A 25,625-nucleotide genomic window follows, 5' to 3' on the forward strand; every position below is an offset into this window, starting at 1 on the left:
GTTGGAACTCAAAGTTTTAGGAACAACTGTCGAGTACTGTTCTTGCTACTAGGAAATAAGAAATACAGGTAAAGGGGACAGAAAGTTATTTGGCCCTACAAGACAAAAGAGAAGATGGAGACAAGGGCAGAGAGGGATGATAGAAGAGAGAGCAGATTGGTGATAGGGGCAATTAGAATGCTCGGTGTTTTGGGGTGGGGGAGGGGACAAAAGGGGAGAAAATTTGGAACCCAAAATTTTGTTAAAATGAATATTAAAAGTTAAATAAATAAATAAATGATATACCGATCACTATGTGCGCTATGTGCACTATGTACAAGGTGTTCCAGGAGTCTTAGCGCAGCCTAAAACTACACTAATACTTTAGGATTTCTAAGGTTCTATATTTACCTCCTTTGCTCCTTAGAACAATCCCACGAGTTGTATCATGCAGTTTTAAATTACTCTTGTTTTGCAAATGATAAAATTGAGGATGATAGAGGAGAAGAGACTGGTCCATGGTCACACTTTTGGAATATCAGACACAAGTCTCTTCTGGCTATAAGTTCAGCTCTCTATATGATGCTTTGCTCTATTTGGGAGAGAGAGGGGAGTTCATCCACTGTATATGCTGGAGGCTCCTTTTAAAAACTGTGATTATCCCCCAGTTTATGAGACCAACCATGTATAAGACCACATTATGATTAGATTATTTGAATACATTGATGTCCAAGCCTATGGTATTTGGGTGGGCCCCAAATAAATCTGCTTTATGCCAGTTTTCTCTATCTGGCACGTAACATTTAAAAAAAAAGTTTTAGTCTGGAAATTTTCTCAAGGAAGAGGTCTCTGATCGGGCTGAACTCTCAATCCATTGTGTCATTTGCCTTTGGAAAATTAATGCTTTTTTGATCTAGGTACCAATTTAATGCTCAATTCAGCACACATTTATTAAGTGCCTACTAAATGCAAGGCAATACCATGTCCCTTTCATTTTAAACTACCCTCTGATAGGAAGCAGTCAGTATATAATCCAAAGCATATGTAGTAAACGTGTTCCTCATTGTCTAAATATGTTTAACTGCTATTTTTTTTATTAAACTCATGTGTTAAAAATAAAGGAGTAAAGTTTGGGGCAAAGAATGAAGGGAAGGCACAACTGGTTATCAGTTTTGTTTCTCATTTACACGTTCCGGGTAATTTAGATTCTTAATACACTCTTTAGTTAGTTAAGAACAGTTATGACCAGTTATATAGGCAATTGGGGTTGTTTATTAATAAATGAAAGATTGGCAATAACTGTTTTTAGCCTTCTCAACCTATGTCTGCAACAAAGAATAATTTGCAAGTACTTGTATTAAGCTCCTATTTCTTCATTCGTCCTAAGTCTTCTAGTTCCTTTCTCAAATAAGAATCTATACATTGGTAATGGGTTTTCTTGTAGGGAAGAATTAACTCAGCTTGGCTTCTAGGATTTAAATTTAAGATATGTGAGATTTAGATATGATTATGGAAAAAATGAAATGCTTCTATTGATTCCAGGGTATTATTGTTTTTAGTGAAGATGGTGTATCTGATTTAATAATTAGCCTCAGTAGCAGGTGTTAATGAATTTGCCAATCAGCCTTTCCTGACACTGACCAAGCTTTAGACTTTTACCAAGTCAAATGCATGAGTCAATGTAAAAGGGGCTTGTGATTTAAATTCATGTCTACACTATGGAAAAGATAGGTTTTAGTAAAGAAAACACCAATTCCTGATGACAGAAATAACCAAAGTTATGCCTTATCAGTTCTTTCATCATAATTACCTCTCTGAGACTTACCTTACCTTTAAGGTCTAATATATAATATTGTCATCTTTCTTGATTCCACACTGCTGTCTGACCCTGGTGATCTCTCTCTTTTCAAATTTCTTATAATATTTTAAGTGTATGTGGGTTGATTTCATGAGTAAATATCAGGAATCAATTTTTAAAAGCTAAGGTAATTATTCAGATTGCATATATATGTGTATGTATGTATATATACATATATCTATATATAGCTATATAGAGATATATAGAGATATATAGATATATGTATGTATGTATACATACATATATCTATATATAGCTATATAGAGATATATATCTATATATCTTTTCCATGATACGTCAAAGTAGAAACTTGTATGTCATTAAAGCTTCCCTTGTACTTAAAATTGATCCATAGAGTGAAATCTGGAAATCTACTTTCTGATCTATGAGCATTTTTGAACCAGTAAAGATAAGACTCGTATTCATGAGGTAAATTTCTGAAAAAACAATCATCTGTTTACCATAGTATATTTAAATATATTCAGTTATCTTTTAGAATTCATTGGTAGGAGGTGTGTATGGAGTGATTTAAAATTAAAAGGAAAATAGCTAGTAAAAGGGGGTTTTTACCAGCATGCCCTAGTGAATAAAATTGTTGTTCAATTGTGTCTGACTTTTAATGATGCCATTTGGGCTTTTCTTGGCAAAGACACTGGAGTGTTTTGCTATTTCTTTCTCTAGCTCATTTTACAGATGAGGAAACTAAGGCAAACAGGGCTAAATGACTTGTCCAGGGTCACTCAGGTAGTAAATGTCTGAAGCCAGATTTGAACTTATGAAGATGAGTCTTTCTGACTCCAATCCTGGCACTCTATCCACTGAGCCAGCTAGCTGCTCTAATGGATAGAAACCTGGTCTCAAAGCCGGGGAGGTCTAGGTTCAAGTTCAGTATCTGAAACATCCTTGCTTCTCAGTGCTCTAGGCCAGGGTTTCTTAAACTTTTTCTCCTCCTGACCCCTTTTTGTATTTTGGCCGCTTTAGCAGTGGCAGTGTTGCATATCCTGAGGGCCCGCACCGTGCAAAGTGCACATACTTTGTGCTCAGAACCTAGGCTCCAAGGTTGCAGTGGAGTTGCATGACACAACACAGGCAGGTGCTGCCAGAAGCACCTTAGATTCACTACACATTTCATTTTTAATTAATTTTAGATCATTGCGCATTCAGAAACCTTTTACCCCATATGGGGTCTCAACCTACAGTTTAAGAAGTGCTAGGGTTATTGCTTAAGACTACCAGTTGACTAGAAGATGCAGACCTGTATTAATGGAAGGCATTTCCTCATCCAAGTACAGTCTCTATCTCCTAATTGGAGGGCTTTTAATTAGGAGGCTTGGGGAGAAAGTGGTAGAGCTTCAGATGTATCAAGTGGACATTGATAGCACTTTCTACAGGTGGAAAATGTATTTCACTTATTCCTAGCAAATAATCTTCATAAAAACAATGTATTAGCAGGTTGCAAAGCTTGAAAGCAGTCAAGATTTATTTGGATGTCCCACAAATCCCTTTATTTTGATGGATTCAGGGAGAAGGGTTTGAGATAACTTCATTGGACTAGTGTAGGGTGAAAGGAATCTTTTTTCCCCTCATCTTGCCCAGGAACTGAGTCCCACTGAAGTTAGGATGCAATGATTATCAAAATAACGATGTTAAGATTATTAGCCACTTCCTGCCTACTTTCTTTGGATGCTTTTTGGCCAAATTTTATCCTTATTTTGTGGGGAGAGCAAAGGTGTGTTGTGCAATACTGAAGACCAGTTGTATCTCTTTTTTTTTTAGGCCTACCATTGACTTAAGGTTTTCCATGTGGTTGCATATGCATAAGGAGAGTTGATCAGTAATTGACAGGAGAATTTGTGACTTAAAGGGCTCAGCCAGATTTCTGTGGATTCTTTCTCTTTGAATTGATCTGTTCCTTCTCTGACAGATGTATATCTTAACTCCAGGGAGTTGTAATGGACAGTTTCTCAGTTCTCCTTCTCCCTGAAGTGTCTTTGGGGACCCCAGACTTTGCTGAAACATAAAAGTGTCTTGAGAAAATGAAAGGGCACAAGCCTGCTTGTGGACAGGAGAAAGATCAAGGACTCTATGTGAAGTGTAAAGAAACTTATATATACTAGGATATACTTTTACTCCATTATTTTACATTCTGGTTATTAGCTTATGTTTCCCATTTTTTCCTTAAAAACCAAATTAATCTTTCACCTGACAAGAAATGTTGTCGATAAGAAAGCGCAAAAGTTGCATATAATTTAAATAGAGGAAATCATCAGAAATATAAAAAAATCTTCTTAGTTGCAAATTGACAGGGTGAGAAGGATTTTTCTCACTTTGCAGAAAGCTGAACCTCATCTCATCTGGGCTCCTTTATCTCTGGGGATCTGAAGCCTGATACTGTAACTCTCAGACTGGTCTCTTCCATATTCTGGCCCTGCTCTACCCTTGGAAGGTGCTGCCCGGATGGTCAGAAGAGTGTATTCTCCGTGATGTGACAGGAGAGGCTCTCAGCAGGCCCCATGCCTCTTCAGTTGCTTCTCCTGCTACATTTTCCCCTGTGAGAGAAAGCCAAGGTATTGTTAGCTGCTCCTTGAGTGAATCAGGACTGTGCCCTGCAGCTTTTCTCAGAACCCAGCTATGATTGTCCTCTCATCATATGACTTGTTTGTAACCCCAGACATTTTTTCATCTTTATACCTGGGAGGACAAGAAGTTAACAAAAAAAATGAAAAAAAAAGAAATAAACAAAAGCGCCGTAGATGAATAAGTAGTCACAGATACTACATAAGCTTGCAGAACCACATGCTAATAGTGGCTATGATGAATGGAAGGAGGGGGTTAGGATGAGCCCAGTGTGTGGCATGTTTATGCTCATCCAAACTTCCACTTTGCTAATTGCCTCATAACGCTGTCTAATTGCAGTGTCTCCTTTGGAAGCTCCAAAAAAGAGGTCTTTCTTTCACAGCTTAAAGATAACCCACAGCCCTAAGAAACAGTAACTGTCCATGGATTTTTCATGTTTATGGACTGAACCAGGACCGCTCAGCAAGCAGCGAGGTGATATGGAGAACCATTAATGGAATTCAGGAGTCCACTAGTAGATGATTTTTCTAGTGGCAGTTTTAAGTCTAGAAAACTGATTTTTCTTTTTACTTCAGACTAAAACACCTATATTGTATCTGCACATGCTAAAGAAAGTAAAGAAAAAACAAAACCATAGCTATGATTTCATAGTCATAGAATTCCTGAACTGGAAGGATTATGAGGGGTCACAGAGTTCAACAAAAACCTAAAGCATGAGTCCTCTCTAAAAAACCTTGATAAGTGGTCATCCAATCTTTGCAAGGGAGGGGAAAGGAGGGAGGGAAGGAGAAATAATGGTAGATAAAATGGGAGACTTGGAGTCAGGAAGACAAGTTAAAATCTTTCTTCAAACACTTATTAGCTAGGTGATCCTAGAGAGGTATTTTAAACTCACTTTGTCTCAGTTTCCTCATCTGTAAAATAGGAATAATAGTATCATGGAATCATAAATTTAGAGCTGCAAGGGAATATAGAGGTCATATAATACAACCTTCTCATTTTTACAAATGAACAAGCTGAATGTCAGAGGGTTTTGACTTGCCCAGGGTGTCTCAGGTGACCAAAATTGGATAACAACAGTTCTGTACAATTTGTAGGGAATCAATTGAGGAAATATATGTTAAAGCATTTGCAAACTTTAAAGTGTTATGTAAGTGTGAATTATTAATACCTCTGAGTATATCTGTTCCATGTTCATACTATTCCAATTGTCAGTTTTTCTTCATATTAAGCTTTATAGTAAGTTATAATTTGTTATCATAGCTAGAAGTTATATAGTTTATAGATTATAATTTATATTTACGGAGTTTACTTTGACATTTACATAGAAAACTTTTGAGTTTTCCAAAACACTTGACAAAGTGTTCAAATATCTCATGTTATCTTCCTAACACCTGTGTGAGGTCGGTGCTATTGTTTTCCCAATTTTATACATGGAGACCGAGACATATATCAGAAGATTTGACCACAGTTATGGAGCTAATGAGTATTGGAGGCCAGATTTGAACTGAGGGGACAGCTGGTGGTACAATGGATAGAGTGCAGAAACTGGTGTCAGGAATCTAGCCTCAGACAGCTACTAATAGTGTGACCTTTGGCAAGTCACTTAACCCTGTTTGCCTTAGTTTCCTCTTCTGTAAGATGAGCTGGACAAGGAAATGGCAAACCACTCCATTATCTTTGCCAAGAAAACCCCAGATGGGGTCACGAAGAGTTGGACACAACTAAAAAACAACTGAAAAACAAAGGAGGCCAATGCCACAGTATAGTTTCAGTCCCTCTTTCTGGTTATTTTCTCTTACACGTTGTTGCACTATTCCTGTTGTGTCTTTCTTGTTATTTCTTTTGGTATTTGCTGTGGCAAATTTATCTGGGAAGTTTCTCCTTTTCTAGTTCAAAGCCCTTTGAATCAGATCAGCAAGTCTCCAGCCAAACACATTCTTCCTAATCCTTGTTATAGGAACTGTCCCTGGCTAAAAACCCACCAATCCTGTCTCTTGAGCCATGGTCTAGAAAGCCAAATCCCTTTCTCGAGCACCACCATTGTAGACAGCTGTTCACTTGCTACGCACTGCTTTCTCTTTAAATGCTCCCACCATTCAGTCAGCTATCCAGATGATTCAGGCTTAAAGACGACCGCTTCTGTTTGAAATGTCCCAGTAACTGAAACAAAGTTGTTATTGTAGTTGCTTTGGTTTCCTGGATGATTGCCTCCTCTTCATGGCTATGCTTTTCTCAGTTGCTGGTTTGAATTCTTTTGATTATATTTTTTGATGATCCAGACGGTAGGACCTTGTCTTTGGTGAACTTCCAATGTAGAACCTTGTCTCCATTGATAGAGAATGGCAAATCATCTGTAGGTTTTTAGTTTAGAGGGTCGCTTGGTGACAGGGAGCTTAATATACTTGCCAGTGACCACACAACTAATCTGTATCAGTGACAAGACTTGAACTCAGGTCTTCATAGCCATCAACTAGTCATTCAAACCTATGATCGGGCTTGTGTGTGTGAGCATGAATCATGTATAGATTCAGCCTTGGAGTTCTCTAGCCATAGCTTTGAGAGCTTACCAGTCATTCAACAGTTTTCAAACATTCCTTATTTTTCAAAACTATGAGATCAGTGACAAATGTAGTGACCCCTTTATTTTAAAGACAAAAACTAAGCCACATATGATAAAAAGCTTTTCCATCATTATCTGGACACTCACTAAAACCCAAATTTGTACTAATGCCCATAACAAATTAAAATAATTAGGAAATTCTTGACTCAGGGACTTGTTTACAATTCATGTCAAGTCTAAAAATCTACCTGTGTTCACTGAATGATTCTTCCTTCCATAAACATATAAGTACATTTCAATAACTGATAATGTATTTAAATTTTATAAACTTGCATTTCCTTGTAGAGCTGACAGTAGAATGACAATATTGCTAATATCAATATTCAATATTAATGTGAATGAGACCCCAACTGGTGAATTTGTTCATTATTCTTTCTAGTTTGGGATGTAAGCCATTGTTTCGTTGTGTGTCTGGGGGCACCAAATGTACATAAAATGAATTTGGAATACCAGACTTTAAAATTGATTGTTAACTCTAGATTGTATGATCTCTTATCTATTTTATAGATCGGTAATAAACAGAAATCACACTATAATTCATTTTATAATAATGAATAAGTAGAGACTTCCTTGTGGCTTGTTTTCAAAGTGTATCCCAGTACCAGAATTTGAAATTCAATGTAACTTAGTGTATTTCATACCTTCTTGGGTTATCATGTAGCTCATGTATATCAACTTTATTACAATTGGAAATACAATGTACTTAAATTCCCAGACTCATTGGATCCAATAATTTTTGTTTGATAATAATTTGTGTTGAGATTCAGACCTAAGGATGACAGGATTGCCTCCTGTAGTTTAAACCCTAAAGCAGTAGCATTCATGAGAATGATTTGCTTCCAAAGATTAACTCTGAATAGATGATGCCTTTGGATAAAGTAAAGAACAGGTTGACTAGCTCCTAAATTAGAGGTAAACTGCATTTGGAAGCTCTAAGGTATCTGTTCTTTATGATTCAAGTCCCTTAATCTCTTTGTATGGCATTGTTTTAAAATATTCAGAGGCCCCACAAATGCCCAAGATTAAATTAGAAGAACTCCCCCTGCTGCTTCTATTGAATTGAGTAAATATAATGAGTTTATTGTTAAATTAAGCAAAATAAAACTTTGCCATGTGGAAGCAATACTACTGAGAACCAACATAGGGGTATTTTCCCCCATTTTTACCTTGGTTTGCTACTCCTTTAGGGTAGTTTATTGGTTCAAACTCTACAAGTTAAGAATGTAAACTCTTATTCATTCAGTGATGAAGGGAGGGGGTTTCATTGTGAAACAAAAGATAGAGAGGAATAGGAAGGTTAACACAGAAGCCAATTTTGTAAATCATTGGGGGACGGTAAGAGGTTATGACTAAGGAGAGCTTCTCTGTGCTGTGACTAGTGTAACATGTATATTGATTTTTTTCCTCCCGATGCTTTTGTAAAAAGGCAAAGGCTGAAAAGTGTTGACCTGGGCTGCGAGTGCAGCAGACACAAGTACATGTTAGACTATATCTGACTTCCTTGGATTTTTTTAAGTCATCCATGAATCTCCTCCTCTCCCCAATCCTTCCAAACACCCTTTTTGAATTTCAACATCATCTGCTGTGTCTGACAACCTCTTAAAGGTGTGTATCACCCTCTAACACCTTATTTAGGGGGATGATCCATTGTACTCTGTGGAAAGTTTGCCATCTGATATTGAGCCTTAAAAAAAAAAAAAATATCTCCTAACAGTCCATGAGCTAGGTAAGAGGTTAGGTATATCTAAGAGCATCTCAGGCATGGATGAGAAAAGAAAGTTGTCTTTGGTCAAGTCAGTGATGGTACAACCAGATTGCTGTAATGACCCTCAAGAGACCACCTTGCCTGGCTCATTGTTTTCAGGAAAGTGGTCATCTAAATTCTCAAGGAGAAGGGTTTGTCTATGTTCATCTTGATCTCCATAAAGAGAGGCCCACACCACCTTCCTGAGCAGTCCTTTGAAGTGTTTTATATTCCTCTTAATTCTTATAATTGAAAAGTTTCTATTAAAGAATGATGAGATTTCAGAAACTGACAGACCTGGAAGTTGGTGTAGTTCAACTTGCATTTTGTAGATAAGGAAACTGAAGCAAAAGAAAGAAAGAAACTCTTTTTACTCAAGGCCATACACCATTATAACAAGAATTGAGGTCGCTGGTACTAGAAATCAGTGTTCTTCCTAGGAAAGCCTGGCACCTTCCAGACTGCCCACCTGAAACCTCTCTTGCTTTAATTTGAACCCCGATCCACAGGAAGAAAAAAACCCAACAACCAATGAGCATCTCTTCTAAAAAAATCTCTTGAATATTCCTGAAGGAAATAATCAAGGCACCTTCTCTTCTCTGGTTTAAACCATCCTGATTCCTTTAATTTTGCCTCATAAAATACATTTTTCCTTCCTTTAATCATGGATGGACAATCTTTTTGGTAATGTTGCTAACTTCTCCAAATCCTATCTTAAAGGCTGGTGCCAGGTAATAGCTTCTCCTTGCTACTGATAAGAAGTCTACTTATAACATATAAGGATACTATCTTGGCCTTCAGTGCCTGCTCCTTCAGAGTTCTCTCATTATCATCAATGACTATTTTGGAATCATCACTTGTTTGTAACGTATGGTCCCATTTACCCTATCTCCCTTGCGTGATCCTCATTGTTGGTTTTTCAGAGATGGTAGTATTCTAGAATGCTTCACCATATAACATCAAGAGAAGAACATTAATGTTCAAACGATGGACCTTTGTTTCAAAGAGAAATTTGTGGTCATCAAAAGAATTTGGTGATTTGTCAGAGACAATCTAGTCCAAGATTGGGCCACAACACATTATAAATAAGGAATTCTGAAGGAGAAGAGGTACAAAAGATGTCACCAAAGAAAAGTTTGATGGGAAAAAAAAGATGCCTAGTAATAAGAGGGAGGGATTGCTAATACATACTCAGCATGCTCTATTGGTTGCCTCCAGATGTCGAGGAAATGAATGGAAGGTACCCTGCAAGCTGAAAGGACCTCCTAGGGTGAATTCTTGGGAGGATGGATGAGATTTTCACAAGCTGGGTAGGCAAGGATGGGCTGTGATGTGCATCAGTGCATATCTGGTGTTTAATAAATGTTTGTTGATTGATAGTTAAAAGGACTAACCACATCAGTGAGCTAACAACTCCATTAGAGTATTGAAATGGTCATTAAATATATCGTTCTAAGTCTTTGGACCTCTTTATTTTCCAGCTTGATTTTCTCACTAGTAGATAATCTATTCTCACAGTATATAATACCTTTGCTAATCTTAGATGATACGGAGCTAAGACCTTTCCTGATGCTACTCTAAATCAGACCTTAATAATCCAATAATTTAAAAATTCCTGCCACCATCATCATAAAGATTTCCTTTAGCTAATGAAAAACCCTAAATGCTAAGTATATCCTGTAATTTTACATCTGCTAAGTGGTTTGAACTGTGAAATGTTAGCACCAAAAAAGTTTGCCTTTCCAGCTGTCTAACTACTCTAAACATCAAACATGTTGTACAGGAAGTCTCCTTTCCAGCCATTTAGTGGTTCTAAATGTTGGAATGCTTTTTAAATATATACATGTATATTAATTTCCCATCTGCAGTTCAGCTGTTCTAATTTTCAGTTAACGTACTAGGCTTGTTTTGATTTTTCTTACAAAATTAAATGCAAAACTAAGAGACCTTAATAAGCCAGTTCTTATGGACTTTAAGCTCATAGAGGACTGAGGATCTCCTAGAAAGCTACCAGGAGAAAAGAAGGACAAGGTTACCTTCAAACCCAACTGAAATGCTCCTCTTCTTATCCCTTCAACATCTCTTAAGCCTTTACAGGCCTATGGATCCTGTCAAGAAGCCTTGCAAATGCAAATGTAGTATTTTGTCAATCTCATATGCACATGGCACATTCATATGGGCCATTATATGAATAGGACAACTGAATATGTGTTTGAGCACACACATGTGGTTTTAGGACTAAGAATATGTGTGAAACACTGAGTATATGGCACCAGTTTTGTTCTTAGGAATTTGGAGCTATGCAATGAAGGCCATTTCTAATGCAGGCTTTTCCATGACCATCTTCACACTATGTGTCCTCCACCTCCATCCTACCACCCTGGGTCTCTAGGCTAGTCACTGGCAAAACTGCATCCTTTTGATCCTAACCTTGATCTATCACTTGCTGTTCTGGGCACCTTTCATCCTCTCCCTCATCCCATCTCTAGCTCTGAGAACATGAAATCAAATCAGCAGTTCCGTTCTTGGAAAGGGTATGTTCATTGTTTTCTGAATCCATTCCCCATTTCTGCCGTTTTTCTGAGCAAAACACCCTTTCTTGTCCACTGTTCACTCCCCTAGATGTATTGTCTTCTATTAGAATATAAACTCCTTGAGGGCAGGGGCCCTTTTCATCTTTCTACTTGTATCCTCAGCACTCAGCACAATGCCTGTCATAGAGAAAACCCTGAATAAAAACTTTTGAATTCATTCATTCATAACCCCTTCTAATAGATACCTTAAAGTATCATAATAAGACTCAAATGAGATGCTATATAATAAGCAGAATGCATTTTTATGTAAAGAAATCTTAAAGTGATACATAAATGTCAGATACCATTGTTGTTGTTAAAAATCGACAACATCGTCATTATTTCCTGACATGAATCTATCTGTATAGAGAACTCCCAGTGTGGAAACACTTTGATGCAGAGCAACATTATCTATAGTTTATAGTCTTAAAAGAGTTGCCCAGGATAATAAGAGGAGCCCAGAGTCACAGAGCTAGGATGTGCCAGAGACATGACTCAAACTCAGGTCTTTCTGACTCTAATACTGGCCTGCTATGCATTATGTTACGCTGCCTTTCATTATCACCCACCCCTCAAATCCCTGAAATGTCACAGTGGAAAATGAGAACTTAGATGAAGATGTGGCGGAAAGGAGGGAGCTGAGAAATATAAAAGCAAGTGCTCCTGCATACACAGGAGGACCTGCTATTACAGGCTCTTTGATCTGTTTTTCTAAAAGAAAAGCAACTTTTGAGGGGTCAACAATCACTTTAATCAAGTATATGTATCATTCACTTAGTTCAAGGGAAAAAGTCAGCACCCTGAACTTCAGAGAAAATACAGAGAAACAAAGATCAACAAAGAGTGCTTCCAGCTGCCCGACCATAAACAATACGTACATCGCAGATGAACAGACAGATCCAACTATCCGACCAAACATACATAGTTACCAGACAGAGAAGCACCAACATCTGGGTTTTCAAAGCTGATGGGCTGCTTAGCAGCTTCCCAGAGTCTCATCTGGCACACAAACTTTCTTCCAAAAGCTAATCCCCGAAGTAAAATCTCACCTCAGAGTACACATTTTTCAGAGTCAGAGGACATCACAATCCTGGAGAACCAGTCCCTCTTTAACAAAAGGTGTGGACCTTCCTACAAATCTACCCTAATCAAACTCTGCTTAATGGGCAAGCCCATTAATAGGTGAGGAAGATCTTTAATCTCATTAGCATTACAAGAAGGTTGTTTTGCCACGGTTAGGAAGTATTAAAGAAGTCAGAGTTGGGCTGTAGGTAGGATAGAAAGTACTCCTAACCCCTCAAGTATTCTTTAATGGAGGGAAGAGTTATATCAATGTTGTATCTTCTCTCAGGATGTTTAATAGAGCCAGGTGCATCTCTTGCCATACTACTTCTGTTTCTAGCCCAGGCCTATCTTGGGTAAGTTTTAACAACAGCCTTTGTAGCTAAGGCAGGCTTAGTGGAATAAGTACCAGACATCTACAAATGACAAAGTAGGTGGGTTGTCTTTGGGATCTTTCTTTTAGTGCTGAACTTGGAATTGGAGAACCCAAGTTTGAAGGCCAGCTTCGTCATTATACCAGCCTTTCCTGCGTGACTTTGAGCAAGTTCATGTCACCTTCCTCAGCTTTCATTTCTTTATCTTTAAAATGGGAGCACTGGACAAGGTCATTTCCAAAGCCCCTTTAACGCTAAAATTGAATAGTCTTAACGTGGTTATCTTATTGTGCATCTGCTTTATATCTATTAATGTATAGGTGGTTTTCTTGTAATAGTAAGCACCTGAAGGACAGGGACCACCTTATTTTTTGTTTGTATTCCCAGTGCCTAGCATATAGTAGGTATTTCATAAATTCTGGTTGATTCATTTGGTTTTTGAGAATATGGACTTTCATATTCTCTTCCAATTCAAGGAGGTTTTACTATTTTATGGATCAGCAAGGTTTTGGAGAAATAGATAAGAATATCACTTTCTTGAAAATGGTGATAAATGGCTGGTTTACATGAGACCATTACTCTGAAGGTTTATGAAACTACAAAGGTTTGCATTGTGTGGCTAATATGTAATGACCAGCCTCATGCAAACAAAGTAGAGGCCATTTCCAAGCCTTCAATGAAAGCATTTGCTTTTATGGTCATAGGAATACCTTGTGTTCCTTCTTTTGGATAATAGAATAAAAACAAATCCAAGAATTCTAAACTCTATCACTGGGGGAAAAGAATTCTAAGACAAACATGAAAGGTAAGAATGGGATTGTGCTTTTCTCATTTTGCTTTCTAATTTCACTTACATTTTTCATTTGAGGAAGTCATTCTCACTTGAAAATGATTTATTTGAAAATAAAAAATAAAAATAATAATTTTTAAAAATGGTACTTGGTAGTTACAGAAAGCATTAATAGTTATGAATTCAGCATTTATTGTAGTTAGAGACTAAATGAAAAAAAAGAAGAAAGAAGAAGGAAGGAAGGAAGAAAAAGAAAGGAAGAAAAGGTGAGAGAAAGAGAAGGAAGGAGGAGAAAGGAAAGATGAGAGAAAGAAAGGAAAGAAGGAAGAAAGAGAAAGAAATAAAGGAAGGAAAAGAAAAGAATGATTACAAAGCCTACATTCAGATTGTGAGAACTGGCAGTAGAAGACTTGAATTACTTGAATTTCTACCACCAGCTAACTCTGTGACCTTGGACAAGTCACATAGCTTTCCCTAGGCCTCCAGTTCCACATTGTAACATGAGGCAATTGGACTAGATGATATGGGAAAACAGGAAGTAAGTTTTATTTCCACACTTTGATGGGGGGGCGGGGTAGTGACCTAGTACAGCAACTGCTGCATATGCTCGATAACTTGTTTGAGGGAAAGCCTGTAGAGGAGAATATGAAGTCACATGGAGAGGGGATGGTTTTGTGGGAAATCCAAAGTTCAGAATTCTATAAGGGTCCTGCCTCACCCTGACCTGGTTGCAGTCCTTCCGGTGGTCATGCTGGAAGCTACCTGTTCCTTCCGGGGAAGGAACATAGGCCTTTCTTCCTCTGAACTCCATTTTTAATAAACTTTTCTTGATACTTTTTTTGTGTCTCTAACAATGATCATCAAGGTCTTTTCCGGTAGTACAATATATGATTATGTTCCTGAATCGCAGCAGTTTTCTAACTGTCCATCGACTGATCTATACAGTTAAAACAAACTGCTAATTTTGCAGCCCACCAGTATCTATTTCTGCACAGCTTTTCATTTTCTGTTGAATTGCTCTTTTGATCAACATCTAAAAGAACCAAACCTCTTTTGCCCTCAGAATTTGATAAGAATAATAATTACCCATCAACTCTCTTGTGCCTGCTAAGTTCCATGTCTTCCATCTAAGACTACTTCTAAGTCATTCCACATGACAACAAGGTTTGTGTGTTTTATTTTTATTATTGTGTAGTTTTTAAAAGAAATATTTCAGTGACCAAAGATACCAATGATCTAAAGCATTGACTTATAATTGTTGTAGTCTAATGGTAACTGTCTTTTCATTATGCCAATAAGGATGTAAATCTGGGCTGTTAAAACATAAGCATCTGTTTAATAATTAGCTTCAGTTGTATACTTTTTTCATTTGACTTGCCAAGTGACTTCAAGTTAGCTGAAAGAGAAAAATTCTTGCCCTATTTTATGCCTGTTTCAAACAATTCATCAATGAGATTCATGCGGAAAATGGACAATTATGTAAACAATGGGCTTGCCCTGTTATTTACAAGAAAAAAACCTACCTTATCTTGAACTTGAATGAGAATGTTAATTGGTTCTCTCTAATTGAATGGCTGAGTGGACACAGTATTATTCCCAGCCGTTCTATATGGGCATATAGTCTTGTGTAAATGTTTGTATATGGTGAGTACACATTTGTATTATACTTGGTTTTAGTAATAATCCCAAAGGAGTTTCACTGTCACAGTAGGACATTCCAGTGTGTCCTGCCAGCATATTAACAAACTCAGAGGTTAAGTTCAGTGATAGCAGATTCCCCTCAGAGCTTCTCTAGAGGGAGTTGAGTTTGGTCACCAAGTCAGATGTGTACCATCCCGCACCTATCTGCCTTCAGATGCCCAGGTACCATAGTCTTTTGGCTCTTCGTTTAGTGCATGGTGGAAAATATCAGCAGCTTAAGAAGGGGAGAATCTTCTGAACAGTGGGGAGGGAGAAGAATAAGGAGGAAAAAAAAGAAGGCTCTTCCAAGGTCACCTTTTCCAGAAGTTGGGGTTGGGAGATCGAAGATAGACTCCTGTGAGTGCGTTTGATGGCTGAGGGCTGCAGCGACACTGGTGAGTCTCTCAGGAATGGCTCCGGAAGATCTGCTGCCACACCTGAGGCAGACGCTCATTTATCTGAGCTACTGTGCTCGGACTGCTAACAACCAGCTCAAATTGGCTTATTTTTTCACATTTGTCAAGGCGCCAGCTGCACTGGCTCAGCTGTGCTTCTGCAGAAAGCGAAACACAGAACCAGGAAAAAAGAAAAGCTTTTAAGTCATTATTCTTATTCATTTCCCCTTTCCCCCCATTCCACCCCTCCCCACCTTCTCTGTCTCTACCATCACTTGTCTTTATTCTCTTGATATATTTTTTACGAAAACTCTTTATACCAATCTTTTCCTTTATTTGGGCTAGAACTCTTGGCATCTTCCCAGTGACCTGTCTGCCAAGATACATTTACTCCACCCTTACAATAAGGCTGTTGTTCTAATACTTCCTGCTTTCCTTCCTTTTTCTTTCTTCCTTTTCTTTCTTTTCTTTCCTTTCTGTCGCTTTGACGCTCAAATACCCACTCTGGAAAAACCACTCTTGTTAAAACAATGTGTCTTTAGAATAGTAACAAAGCTGATCTCCCAGACCAGGTTCCTTAGGTAGCATGCAAACCCAATCAGATCAGTTGCGACAATGGCCCCCAGAGTAAATTACGTTTTGTGATGACTTTATTTTCCTCTACATGGGAGAGGCTTTACTTCTGGACCATAGTCCTATTTCATACCTCAACCTTATGGTTTCTTGAATTAAATCACCTAGATTTTGAATCACTTGAGAATGGGATTAGTAGTAATCCAACCACTAAAGCTGAGTCTTACAGTAGATCTAAAACACTTGTAGTCCAAAGGACCATTGTTAGGTTAAAGGCTATTATAAAATGACGCTGATTGGCCTTCCAGTAATGACACAGCATGAAATATTAGACAGTAAGAGAAGGCATGGTTTTATAATATAATATGTTCCAGGCACTAATAGGAAGAATTAACTCTGATTTATTTGGTTGAAAGATAGAAGAGAGAGCCTTGAGTAAGAGATTCCTAAATTCAATCAGTGAAGACACTCATGGGAAAAAATCTATGAAATTTTCCATCACCAAGACTCTTCAGAGTCTAGCAAAGAGATTAAGAGTAGCTTTGGGCTTTATCCATCAGGATTTGTGGTGCCTCTTTTGGGGGCACCCTAGGTTTAAAAAATGAGAACCAGTACTCTCAGCAGGCTGGCTAACTACTCTTCGACTTCTTTTTCCCTAAGGTGGGTTTTATGGATAAGCTCATTTTTCTGCTCCAGACTTATACAAAAGCATTGGGTTTTGGTTTCTTGTGAGATTGGTCTACTTTATGAGATTGCTTTCGTATTTAATCCCAGGAATTATCCCAGTGATTTGCAGAGTGACTTTAGTATGCTAGATACAGAACTATACAAGAGAAATAGTAAAGAGAGATATTGCTACTTTTTAAAGGTTTGGGGGCTGGGATTGTGTGTTTTATTACTTTTCTTTTTTCTTTTTTTTCCTTTTCCAAATCTATTTGTGAAGGGGTAGATGGATAGTAATTGTCAGTTTTTCTTGGAACAGAAAGACATCCTGACCCTGTCCTGATATATGGACCATTATACCAATCTAACAACTGGGCCCATGGTGCTATTGAGTGGGTAGGTAACTGTTCCAAAGTATCCAAACCTACTCTTGATGCCTGAAAGAGTTGTAAGTTACGTATCTTGGGGAGCTGAAATAACTCTGCCAGGTCTCTGGTGCTAACTCTCACTGCTCTGAGGCAGCCATTTTCTGAAATACTAGAGATCGGTATAAGCAAGTTGAAACTTTTAGGACCATATATCTGTTGTATGAAGGGGAATAGGTAACTAAAGAGAATTAATACTTCATTCAGGAAACATGAGCAAAACTTTTCCCAATTTAATGTGGTGGCGGTGGCAGGGATGTTATTGTCACTTGAATCTTTTTTTAAACAAAATTTTATTGATGTTTTTACCTAATACTAAAATTTTGCTATGATTTAATTTTTCCTTCCCTTTCCCCACTTCCCATCGCCAGTTTTAAACCCTCCCTTGTAACAATAAAAACAGTTCAAGAAAAACTACTGATGCGGAGACGTGTCACCATATGCAACATTCTTTCCCTGTGGTCCTCTGCCTTTCTAATGTAAGGAAGGACTTTCATTTTACTGCCAATGCTGCAGAAACAAGATTTTCCAATTTTTAAATTATAGAAACAATGAGTACTGCACATTCAAACATGGTAAGGATAGCTTGGGGCAGTATCATATAGGTTAATTCATAGATGAGTGACAGAACAGAATTTAGCAATCTATTTAGCCCAGATTTTAAAAATGGGGAAACCGTGGTACCAAAGGTTATTGTGGAAAGCCCAAGGTCAGAGAAATAAAAGCCACAATTAGAACCCAAGTTTTCTGACTCCCAGTAATATAATAATAAGAATGTTAAGTTATGAAGGCTTAGTAAATCACTTTCCAAAATATATTTCCTCATTTGATCATCACGATAGCCTCAAGAGGATAGGTCATGTGGATATTCCCCATTTTGTATGTGAGGAAATGGAAACTTTACAAAATGAAGGTCACATGATCTGCCCCAAGCAGATCCTCAGTCACCAAGTCAGCTCTCTTTCTCCTAAGTGGTACCGTCTCGGGTAGACAATTTCTGTTATATTTTTTCTCCTTTCTTCCTTTCACTGATGCAGGAGCCTGCCCTTGCCAAAGCAAATTAGCACCTGGCTGCTTATGGCACTACCAGGGTATGTGGTCATCCAGGGTCACCCTGTCAGTGTTTGTAAAGGGTGAGACTTGAAAACAGGTGCTCTTGACACCAAGGTTGGCTCTATATGCAATGTGCCACACTGACCCTTACACAATGCCCATGAGAAATAAAAAAATCACTTTCTATAGGTCAGTCTTTCAAATACCTTGCATGGGTTTGTTGATTTTTGCTTGCCTTTACCCATGACGAGCAGCTCATTCAATCACAGACATGCCCCCTATTAACATCACATTAAATGCTCTTTAGAAAATGGCATGGCCATGAGAGGAGTGACTAATAGGGGTTTCAGCCTATGGAAAACATAATAAATACAAGTGCTCAGACTCACCTGCTGGTAAGAGGATTAAGCTATGAACAATATACAGAAAGAATATCCTTTTGTATTCCAGTCTTCTTTTTGAATACTATATTTATTTCTGAAATGTTATGGCATAATCTTCCTCTGGATGTTTATAGGGATTAAGTAAAGAAATAGGATCTTTATGCGAAAATTGAATTGACCAGGAACATTGAGCAAGTGAGTTGTGAACACATTATTGTGATCAGTAAACATTTATTGAGCCCCTACTATGTGCTACACTGTGTAGAGCACATGGCATGGATATCCATACTCGATATCATTCCCCATTCTCTTTTTTGTCTCCAGTTGGCTAAGGCCAATCCATCCACGTGTACCCTCAATCCCATCCTTCCTTCTTTCATCTCTTCTATCAGATTGTCCTCACAAACATCCTCTCTTTAATCTTCAGTTTCTAATCATATACTCTTCCTGTTGGCCACAAATATATCTAGGTCTATCCCATCTTTAAGAAAAACCTCCCAATTCTACCATCTCTTCAAGCTATCATCTTAAATCCTCCCCTACCCAAATCCCTCCTTTCACAACTAAATTCTTAGGAAAAGCTGTTCATGTTTCTTGTTTCCACTTTAAACCACATTACTCAACTAAAACTGCTCTCTCCAAAGTTACCAACGATCTCTTAATTTTTTAATCTCCAGATCTGATGCATCTTCCCCCTTTTTAATCTTTCTCCCTTCTTGATTTCTCTGGAGCATTTGACACAGCTGACAATTCTCTCCTGCTAAATGCTCTCTCTCCTCCCTGAGTTTTCACAAAATTGCTCTCCCTTCATTCTCCTGCTAACTGTTGGACCAGTTCTCTGTCTCCTTTGCTGGATCATTATCCATATCATATCTTTTTACTCTGAATTTCCCCCAATTTTCTGTTCTAAGTCCTTAGTTGTTTCCATTATGTCCAACTCTTTGTGACACCATTTGGAATTTTCTTGGCAGAGATACTGGAGTGATTTTCCATTTCCTTGTCCAGCTCATTTTACAGATGTGCCTTAACTGAGGCACACAGGGTTAAGCCACTTGCCCAGGGTCACACAGATAATAAGTGTCTGAGGCAGATTTGAACTCGTCTTCCAGACTATTGGCCTGGTGTTCTATCCACCGTGATGCATAGCTACCCATGTCTTTTCTTTCGCTATACCTTCTCTTTTGGTGAACTTACTCCTCTTTTCTCTCCATGCCCCCACTCTACTCCATGACTTCAGTTATCATTTCTATGAAAATGATTCTCAGATTTATGTCCAGCCTCAGTTTATCTTTTTTCCACGACTTATAGTTTCCCACAAATAATTGATTAAACCATCTGCCCATGGGATGTTAAATTAAATTGTCTTTGGGTGAAAGAATTAGGGATATTTAGTCTGGAGAAGAACAGTGTTTGCTGGGGACAAATTAAAGGGACAGAGACATGATACCTGCCTTCAAGTACTCGAAGGAGAATTAGAATTTTTCTGCATTTCCAACAGAACCAGCAATAATTAGGTAAAGCGATGGAGAAATTTCAGCTCAATTTATGGGAAAAAAACTTCCTGACAATTATTCAAGGAGGAAATGTGTTGTCTTTTTTTTTTTTTTTTTGGAGGGGGGAAGGCAAGGCACTTGATGTTAAGTGACTTGCCCAAGGTCACACTGCTAGTGTGTCAAGACTCTGAGGTCATATTTGAATTCAGATCCTCCTGACTCCAGGTCTTGGTGCTCTTACTCTCTGCGCCCCTTAGCTGCCCCAAGAATGGACTGTCTTGAGAGGTAGTGACAACCCTCTTTGAAAGATTTCCAGGAACATTGGATGTTGTAGAAGGAACTCTTGATCAGGTCTGGATTAGACCACATGGCCTCTGAGGTCTCACCTTCCAACTCTGAAATTCTAAAATGTTCAAGATATTAGCTGGAATTGTTTGTCTCAGGCCAATACATTTATTTCTCTTCTCCCTCCCATGGTATACAATTTTTCTTAAAATTCATTTATATTCTTCAATATGTTTCTCTTCTCTCAGGTATAGTCAGTTCATCAGATATTGATTCCGTACCAACTGTAAACAAGTAATGCCTTCCCCTCTCCTTGAGTTTTTCCCCCAACTGAACCTTTAACTTTCTACATGATGAACCTTTTTGTCCCTCTGTTTCCTAATCTGTAAAATGAGAGGTTTGGAGCACATAGTCATTAAATTTCCTTCTAATTTCTAACCTATATCTATCACCTCCTTCAAAACTCAGATCAAAAATTACCTCGCATGGAAAGTATGGTTCAATTAATTACAACCCATTCTAATCACATTTCTTCAGGCTCCCAGTAGCCCATATATACTCCATCCATTCAACAAACATGTCTGAAATTTGTTTTCTAAAACTATTGATAAATGATTTCATGTCCATATACTATGTGCAAGACACTGTGCTAAATGCTGGGTATTCAAGGAATGGTGAAACAGTATCACTGCTTTTAAGGAGTTCACCTATTTAGTCTGCCCAACTAGAATGCAGTCAGCCTTCTCTAGACTTTGCAGGAGTTTTTTGAAACTCTTTGGGACTCTATCAATGCTCATTGCATGAATAGGTAAAGGAAAGAACATTATAGCATTTGCTGTCCTGGAAACTAATTGGAGTTACAAGATAAATCTGAGTACACACTAATTTCCTCATGGGCATTATACATGATCATCATCACAACAACAGTATCTACTATGTGCTAGGCACTGTGTGCTAAGTGTTTTACAAATATTATCTTGATTGATCCTCACAACAACCCTGGGAGATAGGAAATGTTATTATCCTCAGTTTACAGTTGAGAAAATAGAGTCAAAACAGAAGTTGAGTGAATTGTCCAGGGTCACACAGGTGCTAAGTGTCTGAGAGGGGGTTAGGAAAGTATTCCTTATTATTTTCATTTTATAGACGAAATCGAGGCTCGGAGATTTATTAAGGGCCACGTTACTTATAGCTAGCAAAGTGGCAGAGTTCAGATTTGAACTTGGGTCTTCAGACTTCAAATTCAGGACTTTCTCTACTCCTGCCTATTTTAGGTTTCCCCAGACATATAACCAGAATGGAGGAAAGAACATTGGGGAAAGCATTTCTTTGGCAAGGATGACTTGGAGAATACATCATCCTCTGCATTTTAATTTTCAGATAGGCACAATTCCAGAGTAATAGATTTCTAATGAGAATCATCTGGCCAGTCTGCTTCTTGTACACATCCATCGCCCCATGCCTGGAATAGAATTCCTTATCATTTTTCCCTCTTAGAAACAGCAGCATCCTTCAGGGTTCATGTGCTCTATCTTCCATGAAGTCTTCCCTGACTACTCCAATTGGTAATGTTCTCTTTCTCCTCAATTTACCTTGTACTTATGAATCAATGTATTTGCTGTACCTCCACCCCACTCCAGAATATAAATTCCTTAGTGATAAATCAAGTCAACAAGCACTTGTTAAGCGCCTATTATGTGCCAGGAACTGTGCTAAGTAACCAGTGGGGACACAGCAGGGATTATTTCAGGGATTATTTACAGACAGATGTAGGGGATAAAGAACCAGCCTTGGGGTCAGGAAGACCTAGGTTCAAGACCAACCTCTACTATCCTAGGTGTGTGACCATATTTACCTCATAGTATCCCAACTCTCCACAATGATGAGTTACAGACTAAATTGCTAATCTGCATCAATGAAGGGAATTTCCATTCTGGGAATTCCTAACAGTGATAAAATCACCCTGCCACTCCCCTCCCCCATCACACACACACACACACACACACACACACTCACACACACACACACATGCACACATACATACACATACACACACACAAAATACCCAAACTCCAGTAATTTTATACAGTAAACACTTAATAACTGTTTGTTGTACTGAAATGAATGAACAAAATCTCTGAGGGGTTAGGTGGTTTGTCTCATTCATACAACTAAGCAGTAGATGAGCCAAAAATAAAATCCAGATCTCTTGATTCTACCCCAATGTGCCTTTTGTGCCTCACCAGAGCTGCTGCACCATGTTTAATCACACACACTAAAGACATAAAATAATTAAGATCAATTTGAACTCTTAAAATTCGGTGTATATCCTGATGTGATGGTTGAGATTTGAGATCTCCCCCCCAGGTAAACTAGCAGTAACCAAGCTTTAATATTATAAGATGCAATATATAACTTTATTTCTATAAGCTCCAAAATGTGGTTTATGCATGCTGAACTCTAAAGAACAATGTTATTTTTATTATTCAGTTATATTCAGTATATCAATTCCTTCAGTATTTCAGGAATAGGGAACTATTGTATATCTTTTTTTAAAAACCATTCTTTTAAGATATAATTGTATTTGTTTCATGTTATGTTTGGCCAGTAACTAAGTAATTAGTGACAAGAAAATGAGTGATTTTTCCACTCTTGCTGTGCTCTAGCAACAAGTTGTGAACACAAAATTAGAAATTAAAGCAGTTGGACTGCTAGGAATATTTCAAGGTTGGAAAACATTTTTCAGAACTGATGGTAATTGGGTAAGAAATGACTGGTTAAAATGCTAAACCTTTTATCTTGTACATTATTTAGAAATATGACTTAGCAGGAGGGAGCATTTCCTAAGGAATCTTGTTCTTTACATGAGGTAACAAGCGATTACAAATATGTATGTAGGCATATATGTACACGTATATATGTGAAGCATATGTGTGCATATACATGTATGTACGTTTGCATATCTAAAACAAAAGCAAAAATGTAGCACACCATACTGTGCCTATAATCAGAAAGACCTGAGTTCAAATCTTATTTCAGATCCAGACTTTGTATTCTAAAAGTGCTGTATAAATATGAGCTGTTGTTATCTGTGCTATTTGGATAACAGCTCAGTTCTTCACTTTACTGATGGTGTATATTAGGACAACATGTTCTTTCCCACCTGAAAAGGCTGGAAGTAGAAGGGGAGGATGGGAAATGACCAAGTTTATGCACCTGGATAGGAGAAATCTAGGTCAACCTTACTTAGCACATTAGTGCTGTGTTCAGTTAGCGCTCTTTCACAGTAAAACTTCCTAAGAAATGTTAGTATCTTTGAAACTATTTTTATATAGGATTTTTTTTTAAAGTGTCTTCAGGTGGCCTTTTAAAAGACATTTTTCCCGGATCTGAGGATTTTGGAGAGATGGAAATGGACAAAGTGTGCTGCTATAATCTGGTTTCTGTTATATGTGGCAAGCATTTACCAATAGATCAATAAACATTTATTAAGCACCTGCTAGGTACCAGGCACTGTGCTAAGTACTTAGGATACAAAAAGAGACAAAAGACAGACCCTGCCTTCAGTCTAATGGGGGATATGACATGTAAACAGATATATACAAATATACAAAATATATACAAAACAAGCTATCTACAGGGTAAATAGGGAATAATTAACAGAGGGAAGGCACTGGAATTACTAAACAGTGAAACAATCTTAATAGTTTAACAACATGGGATTATTCATGATTGGTCAGATTGCTTGTCAGGAGAGAGCTCTGTCTTTGACTATGACTTCAAAGACAAAAGGAAAAAAAAGGTAATTTCTAAATAAAAATGCAACTAGCCAATTAAAAAATAGGGCCTCCTCTGCTCTCCCTGCACCCCGTATCCCCTTTGTCATGAATCTAATTGTCATCTGACCTCTGGAGGAAAGCTTTTGTGCCTAGAAACATGAGATTCAGTATGCATGTATTAAACTCCTGCGTTCAAGGCTCTGCTGGGTGCTAGGGATACAAAAGACGAAAATGCCTGTCCTCAGGGAGCTTATGTTCTATTGAAAATAAACAATAAGTACACAGACGAATAAAAACAAAACATATACCAAATAATTTCTGAGAGAAAATAACACTAACAGCTGGGTGTAAGGAATAGGGAAGGCAGAGTCAACACAGGCCTTCAGAGGGAGGTGAAGATTTGTTTGCCTAGCTCTTGGCTTTGTTGTTTTTCATTCAGTCTAGTCTATTGAAGTTTCCTTGGCAAAGATACTGGAGTGGTTCGCTGTTTCCTTCTCCAGCTCTTGTATGTTTCCCTAAATTCTCCACAGAGGGAATTCCTATTGCCACCCATTTCTGGAAGTGACTTTCTCCCATGCATAAACAATAATGTATGTTGGGTTGAGGAGGAAAACATCCACTTCCTTACTTATCCTGGGCAGCTGAGTTACCTGCAAATGGCTATATTCCTGATTAAAAGTGGCCTACTCTGTTAAATGTGCAAGCCACTGAATTGGTGCCCAAGATGAGGGTCATGCTGAGAAAGAAATGCTATGGATAGACCTTGGCAGGGAGGAATAAGATGGAAAAATGAGAAGAATGACAAAATGACTAGGAGAAAGAGAAAAATCCAATCAGGGATCAATAAGGAATTAGTGACTTAAGTGAGGGCAATCAACATGCATTTATTAAGCACTTACTGTGTTGTTATATACAGAACTAAGCACAGAAAGGCAAAAGCAATCTTTACTCTCAAGCCATTTACATTCCTAAGGAAGGAGACCATACTGAATTAACTGGGCACCATACAAGATACAGAGTAGATAGGAGACAACTTCACCCACACCTAGAGATACAGAGGAAGATGAGGTGAAGTTCTTACCCTCAGGGCATTACTCTAGTCTGAGAGACAAGACTGAAAGGAAATAATTCATGAATTATGCAAGAGTCTATTATTAAGTGAAAAATAATGCATTTGGTAAAAATAAAAATAAACAATCATCCCTTTTTAATACTAGGTTTGCAGAACCAGATTACATTACAAATAGGAATTTGGTTATGAGGAAATGACAGGATTCATAGTTTATGGGAAATTGTGGGAGAAAATCACAGAGGAA

General features: G+C 37.9%; 1 protein-coding gene and 1 long non-coding RNA gene across 2 annotated transcripts in view; both read left to right on the forward strand.

Moving 5' to 3' along the window:
* RORA (RAR related orphan receptor A) overlaps nt 1-25,625 on the forward strand; it is an 887,404-nt gene that overhangs the window by 259,065 nt on the left and 602,714 nt on the right. The gene's annotated exons all lie outside the window — the stretch shown is intronic.
* Nucleotides 1-25,625, forward strand: part of LOC140508470 (uncharacterized) — a 54,553-nt gene continuing 28,928 nt past the window's right edge. The window contains exon 1 of the long non-coding RNA XR_011968450.1: nt 1-25,625. This exon is cut by the window's right edge and continues 25,882 nt beyond it. This is a non-coding gene — a long non-coding RNA (uncharacterized lncRNA).

This window comes from Notamacropus eugenii, chromosome 1 (assembly GCF_028372415.1).
Source record: "Notamacropus eugenii isolate mMacEug1 chromosome 1, mMacEug1.pri_v2, whole genome shotgun sequence".
In the NCBI taxonomy this organism is placed as follows: Eukaryota; Metazoa; Chordata; class Mammalia; order Diprotodontia; family Macropodidae; genus Notamacropus; species Notamacropus eugenii.